Source organism: Coturnix japonica, chromosome 1, assembly GCF_001577835.2.
Source record: "Coturnix japonica isolate 7356 chromosome 1, Coturnix japonica 2.1, whole genome shotgun sequence".
In the NCBI taxonomy this organism is placed as follows: domain Eukaryota; kingdom Metazoa; phylum Chordata; class Aves; order Galliformes; family Phasianidae; genus Coturnix; species Coturnix japonica.
In genome coordinates this window covers 119,186,947-119,211,986 of record NC_029516.1, presented here as the reverse complement: position 1 = coordinate 119,211,986, position 25,040 = coordinate 119,186,947, and the positions used below count along the sequence as shown (strand labels likewise).

The 25,040-nt window shown below is 40.4% G+C and overlaps 1 protein-coding gene across 18 annotated transcripts in view; it reads left to right on the top strand.

Moving 5' to 3' along the window:
* Positions 1 to 25,040, top strand: part of INPP4A (inositol polyphosphate-4-phosphatase type I A) — a 96,995-nt gene that overhangs the window by 13,363 nt on the left and 58,592 nt on the right. For 6 of the 18 annotated variants that reach the window (XM_015850873.2, XM_032441645.1, XM_015850886.2 and 3 more), the window contains exons 1-2: positions 9,837 to 10,031; positions 20,184 to 20,243. The gene's annotated coding sequence lies outside the window, so the exon portion shown is untranslated. Of the gene's footprint in view, positions 1 to 9,834; positions 10,032 to 19,904; positions 19,928 to 20,183; positions 20,244 to 24,305; positions 24,446 to 25,040 lie in introns of those variants that run through there. The other 12 variants (XM_015850923.2, XM_015850916.2, XM_015850910.2 and 9 more) reach the window with 9 other exon arrangements.

Here is a 25,040-nt window from a genome sequence, read left to right as displayed (position 1 = left end):
TTTTCAGGTAACAGCTGGAAACCAGCTGAAACAGGATGTGCTTGTTTGCACAGCATTGCTGTTTGTGCTGAGGATGTCTTTGCCCTCCTGTTTGTCTGGGCCATGACCCAGTTGTCTGCACACGGTAAGGTCTGCGCCTGCTGGAGTGGGAGGGAAGGGCTGACTCACGTTGGCTTTCCTGCAGGTTTTACAGGTGTAACCAGCACCATTTGGGCTTCAACCAACGTGCTTAGGCCTCTGCAGGTAGCTGTGGTAGGGAGACTTGAAGCAAAGAGGTGAGAAATTCTATGGTGTGTCTACGGCTGTGAGTTCTTTCTGGTGAAGGGTTGTAGGGATGATAGCGGTTCAGAGCTGCGTGTATTTATTGAGCATGCTTCCTCTCTGTTTTCTGATGGGTGTGGAGACTTGAGATACTTGTGACTGACAGTGCATATTGGATTTCTGTTCTTTGTCTGGCAGCTGTGCTCTGAGTTCCCCTGGCACAAAACTCTGCCTTGGGAAACTGAATTCTTCCTGTGTTTTACCCAATTTTAGATATAGAGAACAGCTTAATGTCAACTGTTGGTGCTTTTTCTGTGCTGAGGGACTTCACTGACATCCGCAAAGTTACTTGCAGAGTAAGAAGTTACTGACTGGAGTCAGTGTTTTAAATAGCTTCTGTTAAACAAATTGTCTACAACCATAGGGAAGAAGAGTTTATCCTTTAGCTTTTTTTCAATGAAAATGAAAGGAAGTACTAGAGGGAGTTGGCTTTGTGGCTGTTTAGTCATTGAGAGCGTCTGCAGCACGATGATGTACAGTAGAGGTTTGTGTCTTTTTAGGGGGATGTCTCACATTGCTGTTGTCTCTCTGAGAATAAAGCACTGTTGTTAGGAAGGGATGTAGCTCACTTCTTCCATCGTTGTGGAGAAGAACAAAAATTCATTGCTGAGATATAAAACATAAGAACAAAAAACCCCATGTTACTAGTGCTTCTAACACAGAGAAAATTAGACCGATGTCCTGCACAGCCTATCTAAAGTAATATTAAAAGTTAGGATAGTACTTACGTTGATATTTGTGACGGTATCTACCAATTTTTAGCATATGAAGTTTGTCCCAGGGCCTTTATTGGTGTAACCGCTTGAGAACCCGAAGGAATTGCTGTTTTGTGTGGAGAACTGTTAGGGTTTTTTACACAGCAGACAAGCCGAGTTTGTAGCTTTTCTGCAAGCTGGTGGTTCTTCTGATACTGGGGCTGAAGTTCTGGGGCTGCAGGTTGCCTGGACCTCCTTTCTAAGGAAGGTTACGGATGGTTATTGGCACAGAGTTATGTTGCTTAAAAGCTTCCAGGAGAAAACAGTTCTGGCCTTTGCTTTCAAAAAGGACACCTGCCCATTGGCATATTTTTCAGGTAGGTAATCAGGTCTGCACGCTTTTGTGGCAGCTGTGCTTTAATCATTTGAATGGTGAGAAGGCAGATAGACCTGGCAAAACACAGCGAACAAAGAAACTAGCCAACTGTTTTCATGTTTTTACCTTGCAGAGAAAGGTGAGGGCTTGACTGTAGTGCTTAAGTGGGACAATACCCTTAATCAACCCCAAGTGTGCAGGTCTCAACCGTCTTTCATATGTGTGTGCTGCAATAATAAATTATATATATACATATATATGTGTGTGTGTGTGTTTTCAAACTTGGCATCATTATAAGAATTTTCCAGAAGACTGAATGCTCTGTGGATGTTTGAGTGGTTAGTCGCTGCCTAAAATAAGACATACCATTTTAACTACTTATCTGAAGAATGTTACTGTCTTTTTCTTCTGAGGAAGAGAATTGTTTATTATTATTAAGGCGGTTTTCTCTCCCCTCAATTTGTAGCCTGAGAGCCAAAGGACTAACGGGCATTTCCACAGTTGTCTCCTATCTGTGCTTGCAACTGATGGTAGGAGCAGTGTGGGACTTGACAGCATCTCAGAGATTAGCTTGGAGACATCCTGCTCTGTACCAGCTGCTCTCAGCACTCTCCCAAATTGAATACTAAGAATTCTATCTGCCAGCTTGTGTTCTTGCTAGGATTAATTTGGGGCTATTTTCTAAAACTGGAGCTGTTCTGCTTTGCTGTACAAGTTGAAGTATGTGGAGTGCTACATGAGCTGAAGACCATTTTTCCTCTGTCTGATGCCTTATTCTTCACAGTGCTGTGTCTAAACTGGCTTTGTTCTGTACCTCAGCTGTTACTGTCTTCAGCTTTTAGAAACTAGGCAGCCCTTGGTTGAGACTGGAATTCTATCATAATGATTGTGTATCCATCTCTCTGTCCATCTGTCTTTTCCCACTTTCTTCCACTGCTCTTTGCACTGTGAGAAAAATGAAAAGTTTCAGATTTCTGAGGAAAAATGAAGTTGAGTGACACCTCCAAACTTTCCAAAACGAAGATGTAACAAAGCAGTCCTGTCAGTTCTGTCTTCAAGTGCTTGCTATTCATCTTCCCAAGAGGGCTCAGTACTTCGTGGCTCCTTCTGGCAGTGCTCACTCAACAGGGAAGAGAATAAAAATAAATCAGGAAAAGGACTGGGGCTGGAGAGCAGCCATTCATGCACGGTCCTTCTCAAAATAATCTCTTATTATCTCTTATTTAGGCAGAATTCAAGGCTGGCTTTTGCCCAGCACAGTTTACTACTTAAAGTATAAAAAGCGGTTTGTGGACTTCCAGAAGACAGTGAAAGGCATCTGCTTCAAGAAGATGTAATTTGTGCCCAAGTCCCTTTGCTTCCTTTGTCTCCCTTTGCTGTTTCAGACCTTCCCTGAGAATCTCATTTTCTTGCCTTGCAAGCAACCTGTCAGCCAGGCAGCTTACAGATGTGTGTGTGTCTCTTCCAGCCAGTCCTCTCCCGAGTCTACCTTGAGATCGTTCTCCATCATAACATTTACTGTGCGGTTTGACCTGCACTGCCGTTTGCCATTTTCAATTCCCTGTTCTCTGAACTAGATTGCGCTCTGCCTTCCCGGCTCCTTAGCGCAGCTGTTAGCATCCACCACAGTGCCTTTAGCTTCTCTCCCTTCAGTGCCATGCACTGAGAGCTGCTCACAGGTTGGTATATTGACCAGAGCTCTTTTTGCTTACTCTTCACTCTCTTGATGCTAACATTGATTTCCTTTGCCTGGCTGAGAGTGTCGATTCACCAGCTCTTACATTTCCTGTCTATCATCTTCTAAAAACATATCATACCTCAGAGCCAAATCCTTCCTTATTCTATTTTGAGCTCCACTTTTACTGGTTATTCTGCCTTTCAAACTTTAGCACTTAGGTTGCTGCGGCATTTCTGGTTATCTGTGGGTTCTGTTGCTTGCTAAATTTGGTTGGGGCTAGTCAGCATCAGCAAACTGCCTCTCTGTGGTTCCTGGGGGAAAGTGAGAGCTTTTAGAAGCTGATTCCTGACACATACTTTGCTTCTATGCTCTGACTCGTGCTCTTGCTGCCTTGTTTCTGAGGAAGTGAAGAATTTGATATGTTTGCTGACTCTTGTTGATGTAGTCTGTTCAACCTTCACAGTGCATTTAATGGATATGCATGGGTTAAGGTAATTTTCAACCCATTTAAGAGATCAGAAGTATTACACAACTATCGGAGAGTGAGTTTTTAATTTATCGTCTTAAATATTCCTATATTCCTGCTTAGTGAGTAGGAAGAATCAGCAGTTTTCTTTATTTAAAGCAAATTCTGCAGTTTCTAATTTTCTTGTATTATTTCTAAGTGGGAGATTTTTTACAATACATTGTAACTCTACAGACTATGTATTTCTTCTCTTTAGTACCTAGATCATGAGTTTTTAGTCCACAGTGCCAAGAAACATCAGAAAAACAATGCTGGAAAAGGTTCTCATAAAAGCAAAACAAATAAAAGACCAAAAGCAAGATACCAAAACTATGCTGCCTTTCAGTGCGGAGGAACGTTTATGTGGGTTAAGAAATAATTATTTCTCTCCCTTATAAAAGCTATAATTGCTACTAATTTAATGCAAAGTTTGTTACTATTTGTATAGTGTTTCAGGCAGGTCTCTCAATTACATTTATGGCAGAAGGAGCAGGGGGTAAAGAGTGGGTAGATGAAATGTGCAACCACCACCACAGCAATAAAAGGCTTGTACTGATTAGCTGCTATCTAAATTACAGATTATAAAAATAAACATGAAGCTTTTTCATGTGATAATTGACAATGCCAGGTCCTTTTGAAAACATATGACCGACCTGTTGTACTAAAGCCTAAAAAAACCAAAAGAATAATAATAAAGAGACTACTTAGGAACACTGCATGATTCTATAACAGGTACTGCTCGCCTTTCCTCCCTTCTTAGATCTACTGTAAAAAGAAAGGTTAAGATGAGGATAGCTAGTTTTTACTTGTCTTCCTTTAATTTTAATGTAATGTGTCAGTTTCCTTTTCCATCCTAACCACAGCTGTTGCTCTTGAATTACAGCCTGTGTAAAATCCATCCATAGTTATGGTTTTGGATCCCATAGTTGTGGTACCCTGCTGTGCCTGGATAGGACTCGAGGAACCTGTGGTTTAGTGCCAGTGTTTGTCTTTACTTGAGACTTCCTCAGTGAAGCAGTGCTATGCAGTCGTTAGCTGATAGGTAGGTCACTGCTTAGGCAAAATAGATGGTTCTGTGGCTATAAATGACTACTCACGTGTTAGGGAGAGAAGTTCATTTTTCAGACTGTGCTGAAGAGCTGGTGCAGATGAAGGACTCTTGTCTTCCTACATCTTTATTCAGCTTGGTGTCTCCGTTTAATCTTGATCTAATCAGCAAAGAGAATTATGCTGTATTCTATTTCAGAAGCCCTTTCACAGAAGGATATATATATTTTTTTTTCCCCAAGAGGAATTAACAGAGAATTACTGTAGTCCAAAATAGCTTTAATCGATAAAGTATTTTTACTCTACCTGTCTTTATGGATCACTCTGGCTTACGTTTCTATCACTGATCTATACTTGCATTCAAAGTCTTTTCATTAGGCCTTCTTTATCTCTAAAATTATTTTGTTTGCAAAAGTGAATGTAATTTGAAGCATACCTTGATAAGAATGTCTGTCATTTATTAAATAGATCTTTAAACACTTCTGCACTGATTAGAACCAACCTTAAAATAGTTTAAAACTATTTCTCCTTTGTCCCATCTCTATGATGTGTGAAAGAGTTTATGCCATACGTATGATGAGGAGCTAAGTGATTAAAAGCTATCAAAAATCATGGAGTAAGGATGTCAAAAAAAGAAATACCTTTAAATGGCACAGCTACTGATGCTTTTCCATGGCCTACTTTTGGGAAAAATCCCTGATGATCTGAAGTCAATTAAGTTCTGAATGTCAAAATTTAGATTAGTAATGGAAGAAATGCTTTTCCATTATCAACATTTTTAATAAGATATTTCCACCTCAGGCTCCTACTGGTCTTGATTTTGCTGTACAAGATAAGGAGCTGCTGTGTACAGCTCCTTAATCTTTACGTGGTCCCAGTGATACTTGGTGACATTAATCTGGGGAATAATTTATGATGCACTACATGTAGAGGCTGGGCTCACTATGCAACTTAGTTTGTGAGTTTATGGATGGAGAGCTCGTTCTGATTAAATTGTTACATAAAGTATTTTGGGAAAAACAAACAAATAATGAACTTGGGGAGAGGGAGAAAAATAGTGCAGTCTTGGCTTTTGTGCTCGTTAGATCTGTTACTAGTCAATATGCCTCCTCATAGTTTTTTGTGTAATGCTGTATTATACCATGCTGCAAAGGGCAAAGACAGCCATGAATAGGAACAGATCTAGGCCTGTAAATGTGTTTAAATAGGCAGTTCTTCTTCATGACCTTTTATATGAGGAACATACCAGGAGACGATTTCTATACTGAGGATTGGAGCTTGTTAACTTGCAAAGGAGTACGGCTGAGTTGAGAAGACAAGACGGAGCATTAGGAATCTGCTGAGCAAACACAGAAGTCTTACGTTACAGTTCTTTCTTCTTGCTAATGAGGAGAAATAAATTCTGTTCAAAAATGCTGAGTAACAGTCAGTGCAATTGGCCAGCTTCACATTCAGTTTTGCTGGTTTTTCATTTAGTTTACCCAGTGCAGCAGATGGTACTGAGAAAACACTAAGTCTTTGCAGCTACGTTCTCCAGCATGAACAATAGTTCTTTCTGAGGTATTTGAAGAACCTCCCAGTCTCAGGTCACAAAGACTAGCGTGAGATCTACAAGTCTTGCATTGTGAAGTGGGAAAAATTGAACTCGGAAAATGTATAGAGCATATTGAATGAGTGAAATGAATGGATATAGGCAATTCCTACTAGAGCACAGCATTTTCTTTGACAGCACAAGGAAATGTAATGTTTAAGTCATATATAGCAGCATCTGATTGCCTCAAAATGAGTTTATGCCTGGGTTTGGTTGTCTCTTTTGTTAGGACTTGCAGTTTAATGTTCAAGTGAAATTATTATGTCAATGAAAAAATGGGGTATGCTGGTTTGAAACAGAGGGGTAGTTGTGTGTTGTAGAGAAATGTAAAGATTAAATCAGAAAATTATATCTATGTTAATGGGACATACTGTAATATTCTCAGAAGCGCCTTCTCTGTGATCTAGATTGAATTATAAGACGTACATAAAAATTGAGTTTACAGATGCTTCCATACTTGTGCTGAATAGTTTTTTTAGGAAGAGGTGAGTTTCTGAATTAAGGGAAAAACACTGGGCAGATGTTAATTGGAAATAGTACATTGTTTGGTTATGTAGTTCAGTGTGATATTAGGATCTTGCTGACCTTCCCTGTCAATGCATGGGCAGATGTTGGCATAAAGAGGAAAGGAGAACAGAAGTGGATAGATATGAGCAGGCCGGCTGCCAGAAGATCAACTGACTCAGTGCTGACATCAAGTACAATCTGGGGAGTCCTTATGTAAGCCAGCTTTCCTGTGCAGCAAGTGTGTCCACATGCCAATATGCAGGAGCCTTAGAAAAGTCTTTAACCTGGTCTCTCATCTGGTCAATGCATGTGTTGTCACAAGTTACATTTTTTTTGTATTATTTTAGCCACTTTCTCTGATCTCAGCATCTGCATGTCTCCCATTCACTCCACTGAGAACATACCATAGAGAGGAAATGGGAATTTAAATCACACAGAATCACAGAATCACAGAATTACCCGGGTTGGAAGGGACCTCAAGGATCATGTAGTTCCAACCCCCCTGCCTATCATCTTGTGCATTTTCACTATCCACGTAGTTTGTTCACAGTGCAGGAGATGTAGCTTTGGGTTGTTACAAGAGATAAAATATGTATCTTATTTGTGTCTAACTCCTAGTAGTGTGAGGTGGTCTGTAAAGAAATGCACTTGTATGGTACAGTGGAAATGGTTTCACACAGCGTCCTTTGGATTGCTTTGCTAGCTGTTACTTTTGAAGAGATGCTACTGAGGCACTGGTGGATGATGTGTTGATGGTACCAAGCTCAACCACGGAAGCACCTCCTTTTATTTACCTTCAGAGACCTTGAGATGACTGTGATAAGTGCATCCTTTGCCCTCCTCCCATGCCAATCATTAAGCTCTGCTTTCATTTGTGGCTTCCTCTGTTTGCTTTCTGTGCAAGGTAAAGGTTCTGGGGCTGATGCTGTTACCAGCGGATGTTTTCATTTTCCTAAGAAACAAACTGTGCTTTGGTCATTCCACATCACAGTAGCCATGGGAGTTAATTAGCTGGAAGAAACGAGCCACCTGCTGAGGTACATTAAAAGGGAACTGTGATGTTCTACTGAGCAAGACACTGAGGTCTAGTTTCTGCACCTTCCCATAGGGCTCAGATAAACCAGGCTGCAAACTGTTAGGATGAAGCAGAGTATGTATGTAGATGAAGGAGGGGTGACTGAAAGGGGGAAGGTGGAGGGAAGGTGTCACTGTGGATACTGCTGGTGTTCCTCAATCTGCTTCTGTTACTCTAATGCACTGGAAGCCAGCAATGTCCTTGAATGCTTTATATATATATATATATATATATATATATATATATATAAAATATATATATTCATATATAAAAATAATATATACATGAATATACATATATATTATATATAATAATATATATATTATATAATATATATTTCATATATTTCATCTCTTTGAGGTCTTAAACAGCTCTTTGAGTCATCTTTCATCAGAATCTATCCTTTTAGATGGACCACAGTATAATGTTGAATGGCGATATGCTGAAGCATGCCTTACATTTAAAAACAAATAACAGCAACAAAATGCCTTCCTGTTTTGTTCTGTGTCATAGCTGCTGTTTGGACCGTGTCCTTGCTGTTGGATTCATGCTTAAAATTTGTGAGGGTCATGGCTGTTTTTTGGTTGTGTGGGGTTTTTTTGTTTGCTTTTGTTTGGTTTTGTTTTTATCCTCAGGCACACTATGGAGTTTAGTGTATCTCCATGACTGTGCTTCAAGGATTGCTCTGCTCAGCTTGATTTCATCTTATCTCTTGGTCCCTGCCAAACCAGTGTTTTTTTGCTGCTTTGAGATACAAGGAGGGAGTAAACATTTGCCGTCAACAGCAGAAATTTTGTTCAGTGGCTTTGATAACAACCAGATTTGGTAGTGAAGAGAGCAACGCACCTCCTTGGATTGGGTGGATGGCCTTACCTTTAATTTGATTCAGCTTTACAGTGAGGTATCTCTCTAAAAAGACAAAACCACAAGAGCTATAAAAGTCGTGCTTTGATGTTAGCTTTGCCCTGAGAATTCTCAGTGCAAATCTGTTTATCTGGATGTTAGCCAGCAGGACATTTGCTAGGGATGAGGAAAGATGTTCTGCTGTAAATGCTTTGACATAAACCGAGTGCCTTTTCCCAAAATATCTGGGGTATTTATATGAATGGCTGATAAGCAGGTCTATGCATTGTAATGGCATAGTTCCTCAGGCCAGCAGCTTCTTTTGGCAATACTTTCTTCATTCATTCCATCGTGTTTGTTTCCATGCGGTTGACCTGCTGGCTCAGAAGTAAAGGATTTCATCTGCCCTTCCCGAAGCCTTGGTTTACTCAGTGCTAATTGCTTGGTATAATAGGACTTTCAGAAATAAAGTGTAATCAGCACAGTGCTGCATCTTAACACTGTCAAGCATGAAGTGCTGCCTTTGGCTTCAGAGTGCCTGCTCTCAATTGGAAGTGGTGGGGAGTCTGGCAGGCCTGGGGAGTGGCAGTGAGATCAGGTTGCTTTGTGGCAGTCAGTCCCTACTGACATGGAGAGATATGGGGAAGGCTGCCAGAATCCAACCTTTCCCCAGATATCCTGTCTGTAATGCAGCTGTGCTCTTCTATAGGCGCTTTGTCCTGGTATCAGGCACATAGGCTTCCTTCTCACACACATGTAGTCCTGCAGTCCTTCCAAATGCTCTCCTCTCACTGCTTTTAATTCCAAAATTGTCCCCAGCATACTTAGTGAAGCCGCTTTGTTAGAAGTTTGTGATGAATAAGTGTGTATTGCCCTGACTTTGTTGTTGTTCTGCAGTTTTTCTTGGGGTGTTGTGCTTTTCCCCCTGGCTGTGTGAGCACACTAATAGCACCACACCTGGTACACTTACAGTGACAGCAGAACCAGATCAGCCATCCTAGGAGGAGAGGGAGGGGGGAAAGGCAGGCCAGATTGCACAAAGAAAGAAATCCAACTTGCTGCCGAAAGAAATATCCACCTTCAGGTGTGCACGCAGGCACTTAGGTGTTGCATGCATGCGTGTGTGCCTGTGCCACACGGAGCTGGAACGAGTGAGAGGAAGCCTGAAACTTAAACTCCTCCTGCAGCTCTGCATCTGCTCTGAGTCACTGCCATGACTCACAGTGACAGCGCTCCCGTTAGCTAGCGCTCAGATGGAGCAGCTCCGGCAGCAGAAGAGGCAGGCTGTGCTCCTGGTTACCTGCGGCAGCAAGCGGCTGAACCAAGATATTTATTTACGAGCTCAGAGGAAGCACAGCAGGCTGTACTGAGCGCACTTGTCATTATTCTTAAGGTAAGAATGCCTGTTATTGACTAGAAGAAGATAGGAAAGGGAAATTAGAGCTGGCGAGGGCTGAGTTTCTTGCTGCTATTTCTTATTCTCGGAGGGAGCGGTGCTGCTACAAAGCTTTGTTTCAGCTGTTTGTGGTTCTGTATGAGGAATCCTATGGCCAGTGGGCAGTGCCTGTCCGAGGGAACAAAATACTTATGTTGTCATTCATTGTGTTATGTAAGGCATGGCAGCCATGTTAAGGATACAAGACCTCTTTCGAAGAAACGGTGCTGCCAGACATCAGGGCTGGCAGAATAGCACTTAAGCAGCCCTCTGCCCGTGCTGTGCAGACTGCTGTAATTCTGGAGCTCTTGCTTACAACCGAATACACAGGCTTGTGAATTTCTTTGTTGACAGAATAAAAAATGGTGGTGCTAGGAATAGCAAAATTATGACTGTTTACCTTTAAGGTCCCAGTGCTGTTTTGCCTGTAACGTTCAGTCTGAGAGCACGCACAGCCTGGGATCTGCGCAGTGCCTGGATGTAAACAGCCTCTTCAAACTCTTGAAAGCATACATCTGTATCCTGGCTTTTTTTCATTTTGTGGCACTGAAAGCCCCTGTATATATGTATATATATGTGTGTGTGTGTTTATATATATATTAAAAAAAAACAATTGTTGGTGCAGGATATATACAAAAAGTGGGATGTATTTTAGTTAGTGTTTATGGTATGCAGGGTGGGTTAAGCAGTTTCTCTGTAGTGGCCTTACTGTTATTTTATTCACTCCGGTGTAGTAATATTAATGTAATCTAGACTGGTATTGCCAATTCTCTTCACTCACAATCCACTGAGTTTTGAGCCTTTGCTGTCCTGCTCCCAAGTGATTTTCTGAGTCAGGGAGTCTTTTATTTTTGAACTGAAGTAATTAATTAGCACCCAAATGACTGCTGTCTTCTCTCAACTAAATATGGTGCAGTAGTGAGGTCACTTGAAAGAAATGTAGAGAAAGAATTCTGTATTCCACGAAACCAGAACTTCATTATCATGAAATTTAAATATCTTAATTGAGTTTCCATAATTTCTTTATTAATAGTTACGGTTACAGTTAAATAATTAACAGCAAACAGTTTTGAAGAGAAATTGCAAGTACATGCTTAGGATCTAAAATACCAGATGAGGACTAGCCCCTGAACGCTGACTCCCCATCCCAGCTGTCCATTTGTGGAAGCAGTGACCACCAGAGAGAGCTCCCTCAGGTTCATCAAGGTCTCATGCTGTTCCTTGTTCCCTGCCTGCTGCTGGAGTAGCACTGAATGAAAACAAGAGTCAGCTCAACAAGAACAAAAAGCCCAGCCTGGCAAGATAGCTTGACAGTTTGCTTTGTGTAGTAGGAAACCACCCATGAAGAACTAGAGCAGGTTTAATGTTGATTTATTATTATGCTATATTGATGATTGCATGCCATCCTTTATTAACAAGTCATAGCTAAAGTGGAAGCAGCCAAGACAGGAGAAGTTTGTGCAGAGGAGTGCTTATAACTTTGTTTTATGTGCAAAGGAAGCAGTTACGTCGACTCTTTCTCCAATCACCCTGAAAGTTTTTGTTGCTTCAAGCTGGCTTTGTATTAGGCCATGAAAGCAAAGTATTGCAGAAACTGCTAGGAGCATTTCACCTGTGGTTTTAGCAGGATCCCAAGCGTGAGAGTTTGTGATCTCCACCATCTTTGTTTTTTACAGTAAATATGCTGTCTCCAGTGAGCCCAAGCAGAATATCACAGCTGTCCCCCCCTTCCAGTTCCCACCCTATAGGACATAATTGATGCTTGTGGGCCTGCAACCATTTCTCCATGTCCTATTACCACAGACCCTACTGAAGGGTCTGTCCCTTCTTATAGGCCCCCTTTAGATTCTGAAAGACTGCTCTCAGGTCTGCCTGGAGCTCTCCTCTCCAGGCTGAACAGCCCCAGCTTTTTCAGCCCAGTTCCATCCCTTGGATCATTTTTGTGCAATCCTTTGAACACGCTTCAACGGGTCTTTGTCTCTCCTGTACTGAGGACTCCACATCAGGATGCAGTACTCCAGGTGAGCACCTCCCTTGCCCTGCTGGCCACACTTCTTTTGATGCAGCCCAGGATACAGTTGGCTTTCTGGGCTGTGAGGGCACATTGCTGGCTCATGTCCAGTTTGCCATCCACCAGTAACCCCATGTCCTTTTCAGCGGGGCTGTACTCCACGCTCAAGTCCCCCAGACTGTGCTGAAGGTCTGATTAAAAACTTTCAGGAGATCCAGTCTCAGTATTAAAATGAATTGATGTGAAACATTTAATATGAGGTGTGTTGTTTATTTTTTTAGCTTCTCCTGTTTTCTGAGTAAGTTGTCTTGTTGGTATTAGGTTTTAACAGCTGTTTTATAGGGGAGAGGAAAATAACTGTGAAGTCTTTGTGTGTGCTGTGTCATAAAAAGCCCTTCACTTAATCCTGGAGCAGTTGAAGCAGAGAGACATAGAGGGAGGTTTGGGCACAACTTTGCCCTGAAGGCCTGGGTTGCTGGAGGGACTCCTGCTGCACTGCATTGTTTGAGGTTTGGGATCCCTTTCAGTTTTGGTCTGTTGAAACTTTTATGTGTTCTTGAGCATGTGCAAGTTTGAATAGAGGGTAAAAGATGTTGCCCATACTGTGACTGTATCAATATCTTTTTATTTGCCTTCAAGGCCTGAGTTTCCACCTGCCCAGTTTTTGGCTGTCCTTTGCCCCCAGCTCTGGAAACAGAGCCAGCACGGGGGTAAGCATAGTTCGTTTCACCCTGAGTAAATAAGATTATGGCCTGGATTACGATGGTGTGTTATTTCTGTACTGAATTCTCCTTGTATTTTATAGAGATGCAGAAATCTGGGATTAGTTCAGTTTTGGTTTGTGCTGCGTCTTTTAAAGCAGCAAAGTACTTCCACAGCTTGAATAAACAAGAGTGAATTGGTAGATAGGGTGTTTTACAACACTGTAAAGTGACCTCCTGTGTCTAGGTAAAGCACAATTAAGAAGAAATGGGTTCACGATCCTTACTTCAGATTAAATTTTTAGCAAAATGCTGAGCACTGCCAGATGGCAGAGCTACTACAGACAGAGGTGAATGGTGAAGTATGTCCTTTTTCTGCAGGCTGTTTGGGCAGTAAATCTGATTTTGAAAATGCAAAACAAAACAGAAAGAGGCTGCAGTGAGCATCCTATGTGTTGTAGATAAGATTTTAAGCCCTGGATCTGTGAAATACAAGCTGCCCTGGAAGAGTTCATCTGTCTCATTTCTGAAAGAGACACTAGTGCTGTGACTTTAAAGAGAAGGGGCATTTCCCCTTGGCTCAGCATGATTTCTCTTGGGCAGCATGGTGGGCTCCTTCTGAGGGCATATAGACTGACATAGAAGTCCATATATATGGACTTCTATGGACCTTCCATAGAAGGTCATGAGGTAATCATACCATGGAGAAAGTTTGCAAGAAGAGCACTTTTGAGCTCTGTGCAATACTGTGGAGGGTTTACATAGAATTACATGAATGCTGCTACTTGGTAAATATTGGTATTGTGGCTATGAATATGTGACATAAACATGCATGCAGTTGAGCTGGCTGGAGTGAGGTCTTTCTGATTTAAATTCTCTCTCAAATGTTAGTGCCTGGAAAAAGTTCATTAAATTATACTCTTCCTGAGATAAGTGGATGACTTTCAAAGGCATTTCAGTAAACAGGAGGTAGTGAGTAATAGGAAGAACGTGGCCTTTGTGGTTTTGCCCACATAAGAAAGATTGATAGTAATTGTCCCATACCCTTCTAGGGTCTTTGGTAAGAATGTGGTATTAAAAAAAAACATTTACATTTATTTACAGTATAATTACTTACATTGTTTTGTAATTTGCTTTCTCCCAACAGTAGGTATTGGTACTGTGAGACCCTAAAGGGCTTTGTGATCTGTACTAAATATTCACTAAGGGTTTCTACAATCAGTTTATTTGCTGCTGTTTCACTGAATGCCAGGTGAATGGTAGGTAGCCTTAAGGGTGGGGATAATAACTATTGATTATAGTAAGAAATGTTGAATTAAAGGGAATTGCATCTGACACAGTTTAATCCATGCTCCAGTGATGAAGGCCTGTGGTCTCTGGAGTGAAGCCACCAGCACACTTGCTGAAGATGTTCAGGAGACTTATTTTGGTGAACTCCATGAAGTCACACCAGGATGGATAGGGGTGAAATACAATCAGATGCATCTCCCACATTATGACCTTAAATTGTCACATTTATAGCTATGTGGTAATTATTCATCTTTTATTACTACATCCTTTCTACCATTGTCTTTTGCAACTGAACATTCTTTTCTGTGCTTGTTAGTAGGATTTATGTTTCAGAATATGTTCCCAGTCTTTTATTCAGTGGAAAATAAAAAAATATGAGAAGGATTCATTGGTAAGATTTTACTTGGGGCTAGGCACAGTTTGGCATGTGTAACAATAGTTTCTTTAAAAGCTGGAGATGCCTCTAAATACTGATTTCATGTAAATTCAGCAAAAAGGGAAATGTAAGGCAGAGCAGCCATTTATCCATTTGAAGATCTGCTTAGCTGTTGTATTTGTGATGAGCAACAGGCAGGAGTTCATTGGTAACTTGACTCTCGATTAGACTGGCTAGTTGATAAAGCTTTGTGTCATAAGCAGGGCACCCAGGATAAATGAGTAGAGTAATTCCTACCTAGTACATGGCTAATTTGTCACCAGTAATGTTTCCAGGTCTCTAAAAGGCTTCTAAGTGAAATAAGGGGGGTATACAGATGTTTGGGAGGGTTGTGGTAGCTGATGGGGTCTGTAGCAGCGTTTATTTTTTGAAAGTACAATATAATTTCCCCAACTTTCTTATGTCACACACTCTTTTTTCTCCCCATTCCTCTTTGGTACGTGTTTCTGGGACACAAAAAAGTGATGCCTTTACAGTAAACATAACTTTTATGTCAATAATAATGCAGCCTGAAACTTTCCTCAGGTTGCATTTGGGGATCCATAATGTCTGTGTGCATGATAAGATCAGTGTCATGAATTACTCTAGGAAGAAAACTGCTCTTAATGTCATCCTTCTGGGGATTTTCATAGCATTGAACATCCTTGGAAAATTATAACTTGGTTACACTGCTGAAAGATAATCTCTACCCATTCCTACTTGAATGGTTGGCTTTCAATGGAATACTATGTAGCCTGAAGGCATAGATTCCTATGGTAAGAAGGACAGGCATATAGATATTCAGTAGCTAAGAAAATGTCTTATTGTGACACAGAAATAAAAAATGAAAGAAGGGAGAAATTTAGTACCAAACACCATATGTTTTTTGTCAACAACATCACAAAACTGTTAAAGTTGTTAACTGCTGTTCTTAGTGTTCTTTGTGTGCTTCATCTTGTGCAAGCACATAGCAAACAGTTGGGTTGGTCATACTTGTAATAGCAAGCTGGGAGTTCTCCATAAAATTTAAAATGGAATGTGAAATACAGGATGCGCTCATGTAAACCAATTTGACCTTGAGGCTGTATTTTGTAATCTTGTTTTCTTCGCTTCCTGTTTTTATAGGACAGCGCTCATTAGCTAGACTGACCCATGGAGATGGTTGTGTAATGACTTTGAGAAACAAGCCTGAGATTGGGGAATGGTGTAGGCTCTGTCTCCATGTTTGTTTGACCATAAGAGGTATCAGCATGTGCTATGATTTTCTTTCCATGAAAATTAGGTGCAGAGTAAGTAAATGGTGACTGTGTTTCTGCCCAGGAAGATACTACTCATTCAGAAGCACAGCAAGTTAGTAGCATGTTAAAGAAAGCACTTCTGCAGCAGGGAATGTAGATTCGGTCATAGAAGAGTGCTTTCTTTCTTTCCAAGCTGGAAATAGCTGAAACTTCAGTGTTGTGAAAGATTTTGCATACATAATGCAAGCAGATATGAAATAGTTCAGAGAAAGTCAGCTCGAGAAAGTCTCCACTCTCTTCATAAGACACATCTTGATATAAAAGTGAGTGTATCTTTATGGAAGTTAGTACTTCAGAAAGAGATGCCATAAAAATCACAATAATAATTCTGTCAGTTTGAAGAGAGTTTTTGGTCTTAAAATCTTGAAGACTGGTATTTTGAGATGTAGTATATGAGGTAAGACATCTCAAGTCATACGCTGTTGGTTTCTAAAAGAATTTAAAGAAGCCTATATTTTACTTGCTACAAGACAGAAGACACAAACAGAACAGAGCAAGACACATAGTGTATTCTGCCTTCTGTCCAACTGAAGTTTGTAGCAAGGTTCATAATTGTCTTGACCTCAAAAAAGAGTATGTTGCCAGGGTTTGTGGGCTGATTACTGGAGACTGGAGCCTTTAAAATATGTTTACAGGAAATGTCTTCTGATCTACATCGAGGCTGACAACTTGCTTTGAATGAGCATTTCTTTGCAGCTTTACTGTCATTAATTCAAAAGGGAAAAGGGTAGTTGTTCATTCCTCTCTTGAGTGGTTTAGCTGCTCTCTAATGAGTGAGGAAGAGGGAAGAAGCATAGAGAGGAAGTGAGGGATTTCCAGTAGGAGCACGTAGTTCCAGTTCTTTCTGTGTTAGTTTTGTATCAAATTTTCAGGTGGTTTCTCTGTAGGGAATAGTGTCACATGCTTCACACTCTGCAGTAAGCAGGAATAAAGGTACAGCACATTTAACTGAGAACTGATGTTCTTATCAGTTTGCACAGTAATCCTGATTGCAAGTACAAAGTACTGGGGTGAAAATGGCCAATTATGTAGTGTTTCCTTTCAGTGAAGGATCTGAATGACTTTTAGTATCTGGCAGCCAGCACTGGGGTTTGAAATGCCATCATCAATCAGCTGCAAAACAATTTCTGTTTAGTTTTAATTGAGCAAAAATGCACTACAGTATTTGAAGAATCTTTTCCTTATCATCATCATTTCTTAATGAAGAAAACCAGAGACAGAACATGCCAAGAAACTGGTGCACTGATGTGGCAGTAGTGAATTACAACACCCAGCCATGGTCTTGATGCTGCTTCAGGGCCATGTAATTTAAGAAACGTACAGTGGAGGTTAAAACAAAAGGGTTTGAATGTGCAATGATTCAGTTAGAATCTGCACTCTTTCATAAGCAAGTGAGAGTGACCTCTTTGGTCTCACTACTTGGGCATGTACCACTGATGTTCAACTCAGTTGTTGCAGTGAAAGCAAGCACTTCAGCGGTTATAAATCAGATGCCAAAACACAACTGCAGTGCAATTAAAAAATACCAGTGATTGCCTCAAAGCTGAGAGCTCATGGGCAGACTAACAATTCAGTTAAATTGAGCTGTGGTAGAATGCAGTCTACAGGAGAAAGGTACCTGCAAGAGATGATGCTCTGGTAGGATATCAGTAGGGACAGCTCACAAGCACTACAGGAGATGCACTACGATTTGCTTATGGCCACTGAACTAGCTATTTTTAGTCATAGCATTTATATAAGATTTTTAGATTCATTATTGTTCCATTTGCATATCTTCATTTTAAGTGAAATGACTTACTCTGTTTATATTAAATGCCCTAATGGTGAGTGGTGGTAAAACACATTGCAGGATTACCCGCCTGGACGCCTACCTGTGTGACGTGGTATAGGGAGCCTGCTTTGGCAGGGGGGTTGGACTCGATGATCTCTAGAGGCCCCTTCCAACCCCTACCATTCTGTGATTCTGTGATTATAACTATAGTATATACTATAAGTATAGTAGATTATAACTGTTGTGTCAGCCCTTAACATTGTGACCATGGCTGACTGTGACTTGCTTTGTGAGTAGCTTGTGCAGTGCCCAGGGGCTTTCACAGAATGTGTCCTGCTTTTAGAATGGAAAAAGAAAAAATAACTGTACTAAATAAATGCATTTATAAATCATAAATAACTTATAAAAGATACCAAATAGGGGCTTTCTGTGCTTGCATTGAATTTACCAAATGCCAGTGATTAAAAATAGTAAATGACTTTGCCTTGCATATTGCATTTAACCTTGAACAAAGCTCCACATAGTATCGTATATCTCTGTCCTCATTGAGGAACTCTCCAGCAGCCAAAGTAAAATGCTTTGTAGCTTCTATGGCTATCAGTACAGATGAGAAACAAACCTCAAATTTGTTCTGCCTTCACCTTGGACCATGAAAAGAGAAGAAAACTTGAGCTGCTTATAGGCCACTTCCTTGAAGAGGTTTACTCTTGTCAGCAAAGCATGTAAGATCTCTTACAAGTGCATAGAAGCACAGGACTGGATAGTTTCCTGAGCTGTCAAGTCTTGTGTCTTGTTAAAGCAATGGCATAGTGTTTCTTTTATATAGATACCCAATTTTACCTTGACTAAATTAGCTTTCTTGGTTGCTGTTATTCCAGTTAACAGACTTAAGATAAACATGACGTTAACTCTATTTTCACCCTTGTGTTTGTTGTGGCATTTCTGGAGACCAAACTATAAGTCATCTCAGCTTCCATGTTGCTGAGTTTTGCAGTCATTATTTGGATTGCTCTGCTGAGGCTGCCTCACTGTTGCCTTAATAAGCCTTTTTGCACACAGGTTACAGACTGGTAAGCGTTCAGCCTGCAGCAGTCAGTATTCCTGACTCAGTCTCATTAGCTGTTAAACCCCAACAGGATATCTGCTTTATTGTGGGCGCATTGTCTGACATTGAGGTCTTTCTTCTTCATTTTTTCTCAACTGTTAGAATCCCAATTTAAATCAGAAATTCTTTTTAGTCTATGTGGTTTCCTCTTAGTGTTTTCTAGCTGTCTGGTTTCTTTTATTTCAGTGCTGGGGTATCTTTAATAGTTTGATTTGAGTGTTCGCAAGCACCACTGTAAGCTGACATAATCTTAACTGCATTACAAGTCTGAACGCTGCTTTATTTATGAATCTCCCTTGAATTTAGCATTTTAAGGAGTGTTCTGTTTGTGACTCGTCAGTATATTTTCATGTGAACTAAAGTTATAGCTTTATTAATCCTGTGTATATTTATATATTTGTCCCTCTTGGATATTTTACTAGAGAAGTAGCTTCTTTCCACGGGAACTAGTCGCCTTGCCTGATTGGTTTTTGTGCAATATTTTATTCCAGGGTTTTCTTCTAGAATGAATTAGTTGGAGTCTTCATTCACTCTATGGGCTGCTCTCTGTATAGGAAGAAGTGCTGAGCCAGGTTTTGTCTATGTATCTTACCCCATTCTCCATCCTAATATGTTTTGCACTGTCAAACACCACAGCTACTCTTGTGCCAGGGTGAGAGACTCCTGCTCCTTGTTTACTGGGCTGATTGATTTATGGGATATTTTATCCCATTCCACATTTTTGTGATGGGAGATGTCTTCATTGTACTTCATGAAGGGGTAAAAGAATGTTAAGGTCCCTGTTGCTTAGGTGTGGCAAGTGATCTTGATAATGGCCAAAGATAGCATGTTCTTTGTCACAGAGAGTTTTGGAAATAAGGGGTGAAACTTTTGAACCTCTCCATTGGTGACGTGGAATTCAGATTCAGTCTGGGACTGAAGAGCATGAAAATTGCTTGGGGGCCTCTGCAGAACAAAGTAGGTTCTCAGTTTGGTTGTTTGCATTCCCGTTGCCTGGAGAAACCTCTTAGGGATGGCTTTGTGATGCCTTGTGGTGGCCTGGCACTGACTGCAGCTGGAAGGGGCAGGCAGAAGTTAGAAAGAACTGAGAGGCTGTGCTGGGAGAGCAAGACTGTTGCTGCAGCATGTAGTAGCTACTTTATTAAGCTTCATGTACTGTAACTGCAGTGGGTCTTTTACAAACTTAATAGAAAAGTTTCTTTAGTTAAATGCATTCATTTCGTTGGAAGGAAGATTAACATCACTGTCATTAAGCGTAGAAAGGTACAACAACAGTACTTTGTTCTCAGAACTGATGCACAGTCCAGCTTCTGTTTCCAGTGGTGGAGGAGCTACATTACAAAAAGTCAACACTACAATTTTAATGAATTTAGTGATATTATTTTATTTGTTTATTTATTTTTCACTTGCTCCTACAATTGTTGCTTTGAAGTGTTGTTTTTTTTCTCTTCCTGCAATACTTGCCTCTTTGTTCGGATCCATTCAGTCAGAAACACTTTGTCCTTTTTTTGTCTTTTAGGCTCCATTAAAAAAGAGCTGGATGCCCAGGCTGAATTTCATCTCTGAAAGCTGCAGAAAGGTAATAATGGCTTTAGTGATTAATACTCTAGTGTGTGATAATCTATGGACACTGAATGCAAAAGTTCAAAAATGGGAAAACGTAAAGGTGATAGAGCAAAAGTAACTTCTTTCTTACAAGTAAGAAAGTGCTGGCAGGGTCCTGCACCTGATATCAGTTGTATGCTTGTGCTGTTTTTTGTACTGTGGATACTTTATTGTATTCACCAGACATTTTCTGCTGTCTTTGGGTGTGTTGCCCACAGAAGCTCAAGTAGGCTGTTAACTAGTGACCAGTGTAAACTGGACACACCTTCTAACAGTTGATATGCTTCTGAAAATTTGTGAGATTAAAACACAGCCTGTACTGAAATGCCAGTGTTTGTAACCTGCTTCTACTATAAGAGTGAATTGGTGATTCTTTAGTTTTTCTCCCTTGAACACTCCGAGTCAGTGTAAAGGAAGGAAAGCAGATCTGCTTCTGTGGTCACTGGATATTGCTGTGGCATAGCTCAATATCCTTTACACTGGGAACATATTCTTGTTGGGCCCTAACCTTTGTCTAAGTTTGTCAAGTGTTTGGTGGCATGTGTGCTGATGATGTGTAAACCATGGCCTTAACTGCAAGGCGATCCAAAGCAGGCAGCCAGGCAAATAGAGGCTGGAGGTTCCGCTGGTGTGGGAATAGGATGCAGTGAGAGATGAAATGTCATCCTTGTGGTCTTGTGGCTAGTCATGTGCAGAAGTTGGGAGGGAACCCTCAGTCTCCTCATCTGTGACATAGTGCCCCCAGTGACATTTTAGAGTTGAGTACAGTGAGTGTTGCTTTAGAGAACAGTTGTTATTTCTCAGAGTCATTTTTCCCAATCCTGCTAAGGACAAATAAGCTCATTTGAAATCTTGAGCAGAGCCAGTAAACACAATATCTCATGTAGTAGTTGCCTTTCTTGTATCAGATGTCTCAATGCAGACTGGCATCAGTTACAGAGAAGTCCGGAGGGGTTTATTACCAGAATTGTACCTAAATCTGGGACTGAAGCAAGCTCTGGCCTGGGTTGTTTTACTGGGGCAGAATGGAATGCAGTACATAACAAGATGCTTTGGGGTTTATGTGGGGACTTAATTTTTCATTACACCATGCTGAACACTTCTGTTAAGAATAGCTTGGAAGCCTGGCATGCGTTGGATCCCAAGACGTCAGGGATGAAATCGCCAGCAGCAAATTAGCATTGCTAGACCCTGGAGCTAGCTTTACTGAGACTTAAAAGGAATTGCAGTAATACCAGTCATTCATGCCATCTTTATTTCTTCTATTAGTCATTGTCTGCATGGGGAAAGATACGCCTGGGGCAATCCTGCATCTCCATCCTGTTCAGTGCTGCTTCTTACAGCATTTTCATTCTTCCCCAAGACAACTATGCCTTGTCCCCTGTGGGTTCTGTCTTCACACTCTCAAAGAAATCTATGACAATAGCAGAAAAAAACAGCATTTAGGGCTCCCCTTCAGGGACAGCATATCATCCTAATTAAGTGTTTCTCAAAAATGGCCCTGGCAGTGCAATTAATTCCATGTAGACAGATCCCACAACTCATTTGAAGCTTTGTGTTAGATTAGATCCAAAGAAAAAATAGGGAAAAAAGAATGTCACCTGCTTCTGTTTGCCTGCTTGCTTGATGTTTGGTACATGTTTTCTTTGAATTAATTTGGATTCAGTGGCTTCTTCATTAAGAGTCAAACTCATTGTTGTGTATATCATACTCCACGTAGTTCTTTTGGTTGTGCCTCCTTAACGTGCTTACATGAGACAGAAATTATTTCCAGTGGCACCCTTGTTAAGTAGCAGTCTTTGCTTTCTCTTCAGTCAGTGTCTGGGTGACAGCTACTGAAGATGTGCTCTGGTAATGCACATACTGGCCTGTGTGACTAATAGACAAACTGCATGAGTGACTGTCTGGGGAGAGATAATTGTCAAGAAGTTTGCTGTGCAAGTAACGATATTGTTAGTTTTTACTGCAGTTTTACTCTCTGCTTTTTGCTGTTTTCTTTTTCTAACAGAAACTAGTATTCATTAGTTTGTTGGTTCCTCTCCTGCTTTTTCCTTCTTGACAGTTTGTAAAGTACATTGAAATGCAGAGCAGCAGCCTTCTGTGAATACATGGGTGTGTTAAACACACAGTGATCGTGTTTTGTGGGCCATCATGATCATCATCCTCTTGTTAGGGATAAGTCAATTCAGTATGTGGTGACGGATTGGTATGTATAATTGCAGTTACTGTGCGTGCAGTTATTCCGTAATACAAGGCACTTGGCCTTTTAATAATGTTTTACATTGCATTAAGTGTTTTTCTATCTGACTGTTGATTGTAGTCTGAAGAATTAATCATGACTAGCAGTGCAGGCAGGGACAAAGGCCTGGGCCTGAATAATGCACTAGATGAAGGCATAATCAGATTGAGTGGAGCCTGAATGCAGGGAGAAAGATGAAAAAAAGGGTTAGAGGACAAGAAGATACATAGCTAATGAGAACATCTGTAGAGGGCAGAGACTTTGGGAGAAGAAGCTTAATTTCAAGTATTTTAAGTATCTGAAGAATACCATAAACTGTGGGTTATTACTTTGTTTCTTTATTAGGGGAACTTCTGTATCTTTTTACGAGAATTTAACCTACAACATGTTCTCTGCAAGCATGAAGTAAATTAGAGGCCATCTGGAATTAAATGCTACCATTATATCCAGGCAATAAAAATGTTTGGAACATTATTCTTTCCCAGTTTACATTCAATTCAATAACATACTCATTTTATCCCTTTGTTTGCACTTTAATCATAAAGTTATTACAGTATTTAGATTACAGTGTATCCAGATCTAAGGTGCTTGAGACACCCGGTGAATCAAAGAGTGTACATGAATGCATTTAACAGTTTGCAAATGTAAGAAATTGCCTTAAGTGGTTGGAGTTTTCGGTACTTTTCATCCTATATAGTATCTTGGGGAGCACAGATTTGCACTGGGTTTTTGAATAGCAAGTCATATAAGGGCTGTAGCTATATTTTGCTTTCCTTCTTCTCACTTGAGGTCTCAAGAGATTTCAAAAAGTCTTGGATATTTCTCTTATAATTTCACATAACTTTGTAATCTCAGAAGAAGCAGATGTTTTTGGATCTTGTCTGTTTTGAAAGCATTCAGACTTTCTGGCTGTCACAGTGACTTGCAAAGGTGCCATGTAATCAGGGATTTCTTAAGGGTACCTGTTTAATGGGTAATTAAAATATAGCTCAGCTACTAAGATTTTTTAGAAGAACTTTTATAACTTTATCGTACTGAATATAATATATAGCTGTAAGGAAATTGAAAGCATGATACAGGCAACTTCAGAGTTCTTAACTTGACCTTAATAAACTTAGAGAAGAATTGAAGGAATTAATAATTAAAGACATGGAAAGTGAATAGAAAGACGATGAAACAATCTATTTTACTGAGGTAGGTCATGTCAGACCGACCTAATACTTTTTTTATTAAGAAGATAGATTTTCTTGAAAAAGAAAACTGTGCTAGATCTGGTCTCTATGGATTCTACTGAGGTATTTAGTATGGTTCAGTTTTGAAATTATTATTTAAGGTGGAGGAGGGTAAGTTGAGTGTAAAAGCTGTGAACTCGAGCAAAGAAGGGGCTCAAAGAAAAGGGGAGGCAACTGGAGGCGGATGTGTAAAATGGATTAGTTATAAAATGAAGTTACTTGACTTAGTTTTCTCAAAACTTTTTTTTTTTTTCTTTCTTAATTGATATTGTTATGATGCTATACTGAAAGCAGGCTGCTGGAATTTGTGGATGGGAGGAGGGCATTTATTTCCATTACGCTATTTTAGTTGAAATGATTGTACAGGAAGAATTAGTTTTACAATTCATAGTACTAAAGGGATGGAATTCAACACAGCAAAGTGTCAGGCCATACACTGACAGGAATTCACTTTACTGAGTATAACCTTGGTGTCAAAATTAGCAGTCTAAGCTTTTATATAATCAGTGGAAAGAGGCAGATTTTTAATTAGGCGCTCCAACTTTTCTCTCTTGACTGTTAACAGGCACCTGACTGTGGCATTTGTGCTGAATGCCTGAAATTGGATGGTGCTACAGCTTCAGCCTAGGAAGTAATGCAAGACATTTTCCTATGAACAGGAAGTTCAGCAGCTGAGGACTTTGAAGGAGAAAGGTCTGTGTGAGGGTAAGTGGGTTAGGGTTTACATCTGGGCTGTCAGTGTGACACCAGTGTGAAAATGATGGAGAGGATCCAGGGAAGTGTCAGGAGAAGTATATCCAGTTGAGAGGAGAGCACCTCAGCTGGGTGCATCTAGGCTGGGACACTTATTGCAGTCCAAAAACTTGAGCTCATTATGTAACAGATGTGGAGGAGTGCTACAGGGTTGATCAAAAGAATGATGTTACAAGAGGAGTCTGAAACAGCTGCATTGGAAATGTCAGGAAGGGTAGGAAAATGTGAATTTTAATTGCTCCAGCTGTGTAGCTGGAATAATGAGGAGCTTGGGATTGTGACTAACATCAGCTAGGTGATAACAAGCAAGATGTCTGTAGTCCACCAGAGGACAGATGATGTTCTGAGTAACAGCATTGAGCTGTAGAAAGACAGTAACGCAGAAACAGAAGTGTCCAAATACGTGATTTAGAGGAAATGTGAACTGCGTATGGATATTTAACCAATGTAGATATGTGTATTGATAATACCATAATATCAGACAGTAGGCAGTTGGTGAATTCTTGTTTTACATTTAAGGAGGATCTTGTCTTTATGAAAGACAATT